The sequence below is a fragment of the Physella acuta genome, unplaced genomic scaffold, assembly GCF_028476545.2.
Source record: "Physella acuta isolate Inbredline_101_S28 unplaced genomic scaffold, ASM2847654v3 ptg000264l, whole genome shotgun sequence".
Lineage (NCBI taxonomy): Eukaryota > Metazoa > Mollusca > Gastropoda > Physidae > Physella > Physella acuta.
This window is the reverse complement of record NW_026731783.1, coordinates 2,545,629-2,555,194: the sequence shown is the minus strand read 5'-3', so window position 1 is coordinate 2,555,194 and position 9,566 is coordinate 2,545,629.

The following is a 9,566-nucleotide window of genomic DNA, read 5'->3' as shown; positions in this document are numbered from 1 at the left end:
GTTGTTGTGGAGTTTAGAGTACAGATGCCATGGCTAAAGACCAACTTGCGACTGTGTGGATGAGAAAATGTGTAGAAACATAAAGCATATTTAGGTGAAAATGGGTTGACTCACAAAGTAACTTTATACTTGCAACTATCGTGGTAAATGATGTTAAGACATTCAAAGCAACTTTGCACTTGCAATTATAGTGGTAAAAATTTGCATTTACATAAAGCAACCTTTTTACGAATATTTATTCTCCTTTGAAGCACATATATTTGACTAAATCTGAACATAAACTGGAACTACTATCTCACAGTTGTTGTTTTTTTTCAGTAATTATTCGAGTTTTTATCCATGTTTATAGATTAAAATAATCAAGTAAAGTTTGAAGTCATAAAATATACCATTGCTGGTTTTCCTTACTCACTACGAGTCAAAATTCTTTAGTAAATGAAAGTTGAGATTTTTTGTCTTAAAGAATAATTAACACAGAACCTCTTCGCAGTATAGCTTCTATAAATATCCCAATTGAATAGGATTTATTCAAAATCGTGTACGAACTACACTACAACTCTACATATCCAACAAATATTGCAACTGAATTAACGTGTCCAAACTTTTTAAAAAGTATATTTGAGGCATAAAACATTCACATTGACAGGCTTTGTCAAAAGTATAATATGAACCATATTGTTACCACCATCAGCAACCAAATGTTCACATTGAATTAGTATCAACGTGTCCGAAATTCTAAAAAAGGTGTATTTTATTTAGATTTCAATACTTTAAAGTTTCCTCAACCAGCAATAAATCCCGAATAGAATTCTATTCACACACCTCTCAAACGTCAAAATAATTTTGTTCAACAACCATTGTTCTTCTGTAATTGACTTGCTAGCTAATCGATGCGTGATTGGCAGGAATCAATCGAAGTGATCAACATCACGTCAATGTAGTCTTTACCGAGGTCCCTCACGTGAACAGATTAGCGATAATTTCCCGAACGTCATTCCGCTCCTAAGGTCAGACAAAATCGTTGCTGATAAAAAAAATTTGTTGCGTAATTGTCTTGGTAATTGAGGTAATTTCTGCAGAACTATCATTCCTTTAGATGTGCCTGACTTGTGAACTATAGAAAAATTGTGTTGAAAACTTGAAAAAGCGGGAATTACATTTAAACGTGTCCCATTTGTAGAACTAAAGAGAAATATCGGTGTAAAATTTGAATAGAACAAATTTCCTTTATTTTCGGTCAAGTTGTAGAAGACAGGCAAAAAACTGTTGTAAAAACGTGTAAAAGCAGATTCATTTAAATATTTCCCATTTGTAGAACTAAGGTGAAATATTGATGTAACTTTGAATAGAACAAATTTCCTTTAGTTTTGTTCGAGTTGTAGAACACAGACGAAATATTGTAAAACTTGAACAGGACAAACTTTTCTTTAAAGTTGGCAGACTTGTATGAAAATAGAAAAAATATTTTGTAAAACTTGAACAGAACAAATTTCCTTTAATTGAGGCCGAATTATATGAAAATAGAAGACATATTTTGTAAAACTTGAACAGAACAAACTTTTCTTTAGAGTTGGCCAACTTGTATGGATAAAGGAGAACTTTGTTTTTCTAAAACTTTGAACAGAACAAATTTCTATTAATTGCGGCCGACTTGTAAAAGAAATATTTTGTAAAACATGAACTTGAACAGCACAAATTTCCTTTAACTGCGGCCGACTTGTATGAAAGTAGAAGAAATATTTTGTAAAACAAAATTCCTTTAGATGCGGCCGTTTGGTAGATGAAAAGATAAATATTTCTGTAAAATTTGAGCTTGAGAACGGAACAAACTTTTCTTTAGAGACGTCCGACTTCAATAAACACAGGAAAAACAGTGATGAAAATCTTGGGAAAAAAAACGTCCAAATTTAGTAAAATAATTTATATTAAATAGCTCGCGGTTGTTTAACTTTAAATAATGACTTATTGATGTGAATACTTTTTTAAACCATAATTTATCCTCTAAATATGACAGACGTATAGGAAAAAAGAAAAAAATGCTCTAGGCTTATACCACGTTGATTTTGTGAAACAAACCCTGGCACAAACTAAAGTGTTGCTTAGTTTAGTTGCTCCGTAACCAAATAGAAATAAAATGTTCTTTTCCTTCTGCTGCTCAGAACTTGCTTATGTCGTCACAGAGTTGAAAAAGTTTTCCTGTCTTACAGAGAACGTGATTCCCTCCCTTGAAAATCTCACGAACACCTTCCCTTTGAATTGTGCCGTTAATCTTCTCATGATATTAAATGGATATTCATTTCTAAATGTGTGGGTTTTTTTTTTTTTTTTTCAAAATCTTCTGAACTGTACTCCAATTAGCTTGGGTCATTGTGGGCAGAATGACGTCACGGTAAAAATCGATGGGGGTAAAATGAGTTCAATTTATTCTAGAACCTTCGTTAATATTTACCTAGTCTGAAGGAGTAAAGGTGGTATTTGTTCACGTCGATAATCTTTTTTTTCAGTCGCGGTTGTTTTTTTTTTAAATGGTTGAAATTATACATTGACGTATGCCTTCTTTTATTGATTATACAAATTCGTCTAGTAATAGATACAATTATTTTTAAAAAATGATCATAAGAAATATTAGCAAAACCAGTAATTGTAAATGTATGCACATTCTTTAAAACATTCAATAAACGACTTGATGTTGTTTTCATTATTACTTTCTCGTATATACGTAGTATAGAGAAAGTATTGTAATCGTGCAAAAAAAAAAATCGAGATTTTTACAAATCTCGACGTTTTACACCTCACTGATACGGAAAAACATAATTTTGCAATCTTGTCCGTATGTCTCTGTGTGTGTGTGTCTGTCCGTGTGTGTGTCTGTCCGTGTGTAAACACGATAACTTGAGTACCGTTACAGCTAGGTTGATGAAATTTCATATATAAGTATTTTATCAAAATCGTAGATCCGTATCAACTTTTGAGCGATTTCCGATAACCGGAAGTGGTACTTTTCCTACTTTGAATTTTTTAAAAGCCTATAACTTGAGTACTATTTCAGATAGATAAATGAAATTTCACATGTAAGTAAAAGATCTAATTCTCTACCTTCTGTTAAATTTTGAGTAATTTCCGTTGACTGGAAGTAGTAATTTACGCTACTTCCGATTTCTCAAAAAACTAATGTAAATTTTAAAAGTACTAATAATATTGCGCACTATTATGCGCTTTTTTTATTTGCGTTCACTTGGTGTGCAATTAATTTGTCTACGAGATTTTATTCTATTTTTAAAACTTTAAGCATTTAAAATGGATTAAAAATCATGTCTATAGCCCGAGTTCCCATCCCCTGTTATTTTATATAAAAATATTCGAGAAAGTTTAGGGGAGATCACTCCCGGTTTATTTTTTTATTCAAAGTAGAGAAACATTTTTAAAGTAATTTGAAGTTATTCAAATGTTGAAAAACAAAAACGAACCTGTTTGACCTCCTAAGTAAAATGGATGTACTTTGAACCATCACCTAAAACGTTGAGTACGTTCAATACTTTTCACGTGAAAACTCCATGTTTCACACCATTTTATAATAAATTTCTTCCCTTCTACAGTCGTATTTATAATGACAAAAGAAAGCATCTGACCATAACAAAATGAAATCTTTTAAAAGTTAACGATTTTCTTAAGCCTTCCCTGCTAAAGACTTAAGGTAACAGACCATAAAATAGCTAATGTACTCATGATAATTTTTTTTAGGTTAAAAGCTTTTTCAAATTATTTTGAATGCACGATTTTAAAGAGCTTAAGGGGAAATAATTTATTTAAAATGTCATTGTGTTGGTAAGGTAAAGTAATATTCGTTCAGTAAAAAAAAATGCATGATTTTTTCCATTTTTTTTTTTTGAGTCACGCTTTAGCTTTATATGAAATTAATTTAATGGAATTTCTGTGGAGTTTTTTTTTGTCTTTTGTTTGACTTACCGCCCCTAACTAGGCTAAATTTAGTATTATTTGCCCAGCCGCCATCAATTTAAATCGTGCAAATGAATATAAACATTATAATGTATATTATGAATTTTCTAGATTAACATATATACAAATAGTAAAAAGTCGTTGCGATTTTGTTTTAGCACTAAGGGACGGCTGCTAAATTTATTTTATATAATCCTAATCCTAATCCTAATTCAGAATTTTTAAAACCGGATGTGTTCTTACACCACAGGTCAGTGACCTAGATAAGGACGTAAGCAGATTTTTTTTTCTCGCAGCAGCGATCGATCTTGACAGTTTGTTAACACTGGTTACCTTGATAAGGAAAAAAAAACAAAGTTACCCTTTCGAACCGAATCGTCCATGGACAGATGAAGTAGAGTTTATTATTTTTTTTTTGTGAACTCGGCATTTGAAGGGATTGTTATGATAGATTATAAATATCTATCATGGTGTCTCCACCTCTCCCCCCTTCTTGCTACCCCACAGGTAACGGTACACACCTGGACCTGAGACCAGCGGTATTGTAAGGCTGACCGGGGATCGACCTCAGACTGCGGTCACGAGGGCGGAGCCTAAGTCATGTGACCTGTAGGGTAGGGACGCTACAGTCCGGTCACTCTACCTTCTCCCCTCTTCGGAGGTACACGTTTTTTTTTGGTGCTTAGGCACTAGCCATTATTACATTATAATTATTTTGGTGCTACGGCACTTGTTCTCCTCGGAGAAATTAAACGTACGTTTGGCAACGTGTGTAGAGGACTGTGTGGCTTCTTTGGAAGGTAATTAACACTTACTTTTATTAGCTGTAATGTTATAATACTAATTCATAAGTATGGAATGAGTAGAAAACAATGTATGAATGAAAAGCATATTTTCTAGTAATGTTTATTATAGGCCTTATGTAAGGCTAATGTAAATGTATTATCTTGGTAACAATTGTAAACTTGTATGTGTCTGAATGAATGTGTATATCACACATATGTTAGGAAGTTGTCACATGTATTTTACAGCCGGCCAGCTTGGGGCTAAAACTTAGTACAGAGGTCTGTGTGTGAGGAAGTGTGACCACGCCGCCCTGAAGACCAGTCGCCCCTTCCAGGCTACTTTAAATTGTATCGTTATTACTATGCCAATAATTAATGTATTAATAAAAGTTAAAGGATTGTGAAACTGAGTTGATTACTCAATCATAATTTTAACCCTTTTCACTGAGCCAAATATCGGCAATCAGTCAATAATAATAACACAACATTAATAAACGCAATATTACTATTAAGGGACCTCTTGTCCAACGAGACAAACCCTAGACTAAACAGGTCATTCTGTAGCTGCGGCTATATTTATTTATGTGCGGTATGACTCGCTAGAGCAGTGGTTCCCAACCTTTTTCGAGTGGCGACCCCCTTTTATAAAAAGTAAGTGACCCGCGACCCCCATAGAATTAAAAAGCCGAAATTAGTATGGAAATTAATAATCACTAAAATAAGATTTTCTAGTAGGCTTTCAATTTGAACTACTCTTGATAACTGTTTTAATAGCATGAGTAAAATTGCATACTATTCACTAAACCTTCGTGGTTAAGTTTTTAATTAAAACAATTTTTTGTTAACACCATCCTATGTCATTATAATTATCTTTATTTTTATTTTTTTAGCGCAATTTCCATTCTGGAGAATTGCGTTTATTAACCCGTCATTTCTGGATGGATGGATGGATGAATGTATGGATGTGTGTCCGCAGCTTTAAGTCGTATCTCCTCCTCAACGAAGCAATATCGGTGACTAGTTCCAAAAACAATTATGTTAAGCAAGTTACGAGGATGAACATAGGCCATAAAAATTCCGGGTTTCTTTCATGGATTTCCCGGAAAAGCCAAAAAACCTAAAAAAAAAATCGGGTTTTGGACCATATCTCGGCAACCAGACCACTTAGCGACTTGAAACATGTACCAATCGATTCCTGCCATAATTTAGAACAATATTGCCGAAGAAAGTTTTCAAAAATATCCTTTCGTTTGGTCACAAAAAAAATTTGAATTAATTAAAATTTGGACCGAATTAGTAGACATTTATGCAACCACACCACACGCGTCATCACGTTCAATAGCTGCGCCATCACGTTCAATGGCTGCGACATCACGTTCGGTAGCTAGGCGCGCAATGGTTTTTAGTCATGTTACTCTATTGTAAATAAAACATGTAAAATACTGAAATTTTTTTTTAATAAAAAACGTTGTAATAACTAACCAATGGTTTTACTAACCCTGCTCTTGATTTACGCTACGACAGAGCTATTTTTAGATAACATAAGGAAATTGCGCTAAAATTGTCACTAGACCTTTTTTTAATTACTTGTTTAATCGAACAACAGTGTTGAAAGTTTATTCTCGAAAAGTCAATCAATTTTACGTTTGGGTATGAATGGTGAATACTACACCAAAATTGTGTCTGCAGTTTTTCATCTTACTCGGAATCATTCTGCAAATCAAAGAATTCATCTTGTAATTCATCGGGAATGCTGGCAACATCAAGGGAAGAAGAGAATGAGTAATGCGTAAATGCAGATTCTTCTTTTTTCAGCTCAGAGAAATAGCGATGCAGTTCGTTTTCAAGAGATTCAAGATGCCCAGAAATCGATACTTTCAAAATTTTAATTATCTCACAATTATATTCATCCACCACACTGCAGAGTTTCTCAAATTTACAATATTTCCTAGATTTATCTTCTTTACCGATTTTGCAGCTTTGATAAAAATGCCCCGAGATTTTCATGGAAAGTTACAATATTCGCTCATTTTCCCTGAAGCTTCAGGTTAAGCTTATCTTGATGTTCGAACATATCTGCTAGGTATGCTATTCTCTCCAACCACTCTATGTCGTTTTAAGTATACCAAAAAGTATTGTTTCCTTTGCACTTCCAAGAACAATTTGATTTCAGATTTCAATTCAAAAACATAATTTACAACATTTCGTTTGACAGCCAGCGTACTGTAGTGTAGAAGAGCAGAACCTCGTGATCTGTATTAATGTTTTTGCTCAGTTCTTATTTGAAGGCTCCAGATTTTATAGAGTTTACGACTTATACTAGCAATGGACTCTTATGTCGATTGGTTAGGGGAGTGGTTAGGGAGCTAAATCTTTTGTTTTCCGAAAGCCCGATTTTGAGCTAAACATAGATGGCGCACCATCCGTACAAACCCCCACAGCCGTTCTAACCCATTTTAATCATCCAGTTTTTAAAAAGGTGTTTATTTTCTCCATTCTATCTTCATTAAAAAGAGCAACTCTTCTTTGCTATCATCCGCATGAATATAGACACAAACCAGCAACTGCGAACACTAACTCACGTCTGTTGATTTATCAACTTGAAAAGCAAACAACGGTGAAAGCGTAATTTCAATAAAAATGTGTTATTTAACATTTACGTACATGCAGCGTTTGATGAGATTTTCTACTATTGTTTTTTTTTTTTTTTTTTTTTTTTTTTAGCTTGGCATTTTCTATTGCGACTTCATTTGATGCTTGCACTAATGCTGGTGAAAACTTCCTGTTCGATCAAGTCTCTGGCGTTTGCAACTAGCTTCTTACCAACAAAAGAACTCCATAAATTTTTGGTGTGTTCAGAATGACTTATCTCAAATGACGTTTTAGTTTTGAAGATTTCATAGATTCGTGATTGAGAACAGCTTTGTACAGTGCGCTTTGTTTCTTCTCTATTACATTTCCATTGATATTAATGAAGCCGAATTTCAAAAATTCTTCTAAATATTAATGTTTTGTTTCAAATTACTAAGGTTTAGTATACCAGTTGGCGACCCCCCAGAAAGACCTTCGCGACCCCCAGGGGGGTCGCGACCCCCAGGTTGGGAACCCGTGCGCTAGAGCATATTTGCCACATTTGATGATGTGGTCAACACAATAACCAGCCGCCTTTACTGTCTCCAAAATGAGTCAGGTACCCATCCGGGCTGGGTAGAGCCAGGGATGTCCTACAGACTCGAGCTTGGGATCCGAACTCGAGAATATCGAGTTAGCTGCCATGTGCTCTGGCATCAGACCACGTCGTCACATTGATATGAAAAGATATGACATACAACTCAAAATTGTAAACTTGATTTTAAAATAAAACGTTTTTAAGTTAATTTTAACGTTTTATTTGTGTGGGGTTTTTTTCTACAATAAACTGACTTTGACTTAGTCCCAGTGGCGTAGCTAGGTCGGGTGTCACCGGGTGTGGCACTTCATGATGTCAACCCCTCCCTACACACAACAAGTTGAAAAAAGTAAATAAGTATATATATATATATATATATATATATATATATATATATATATATATATATATATATATATATATGGGATGGGTGGGTATGTGCGTGTGTGTGTGAGTGTATGTATTGTTGAGATGGTCAATGTGTAGTTATAAGACTTTTAAACTCTAATTATTCATTAGATGAACAGGCAAAAAGCATTTTTCTTCTATATACTTTGCCATTGTTCGTCTTGGTGTCATCCATCTAAATGGTGTCACCCGGTGCGGTCCGCATCCCCCGCTCCCGCCTCACGACGCCTCTGCTTAGTCCTGTGAAGAAGACACAGAAGAGCAAAAAGACTGCTCTGGTAGCTACGAACCTCCACCAAGCTCGATTCGGGGCAGTTCTCTTTAGTTGAGCCCAAGTAAGATCCGAAGCCATTAATTCTCCTTCCACGGTACATCTCTAGGATTGTTTAGGCCGGACTTCTTTTCTTTTCTCCTGGGAGTTCCAGTCCAACACTTACTCCGCAATGAAGAACATTTTCTCTACTCTCTATGTGCCCGGTCCATTCTTAATAAGGCGTGTATGCGGTTTCTCTAGCTAAAAATTCGAAATCCTCTTAGTCAGGGAGAGAATCGGGCAGATGAGGCTCGATAGCTGGGGACAGCCACTCTTCTAGGAGAGACAACTCCAAAATTAAACAACTGCTGCCTTGTAGTTTGTCCTTGGTTGGACAAAGGCTATGGAAGCAAATCCAAAAAAGAAAAGCAGGCTGTAATAGGAGTCAATAGCCTCGATGGCGCATAACTAGATAACACGTGTACTTAATTGTGCTGGAGGGAATCCCTCCCAACAGTAAAATTAAGAAGGAAGAAGAAGAAAGAAGGGAGAGATATCAATTTTTGAACTAAATTAATTTTTTGAACGTCATTCCCATTGATAACAAACAAAATGGCGGCTTACAAGCCATGTTGGGAACTTCAATACCCATGACTATTGGCTATTGTTTTTGCTTTGTCACGAGTCGCAGTATGATATTTTTCCAGAATATTTTATCTTAAGGGTTCGTACTATAAATAATGGACTTCATCAAGTTGCCGAGAATCCTTCCATCATTACTGTTGACAGGGATAAAAATCGTGTTTATCTCAATTTGTGCCTTTATGGCGGCCGTAAAAAAATGTTTTAAAATCTTAAGCTTAAAATATTTTTAAATTTTAATATTTTAAGAATCAGTGATGTAAAAGTTGCAAATGAAGAGAAATTGAAATAATTAAAAAATTGTGTGTTTTAACGCTAAATTACAATTTATTTTCATTAAAGCCTAATTTAT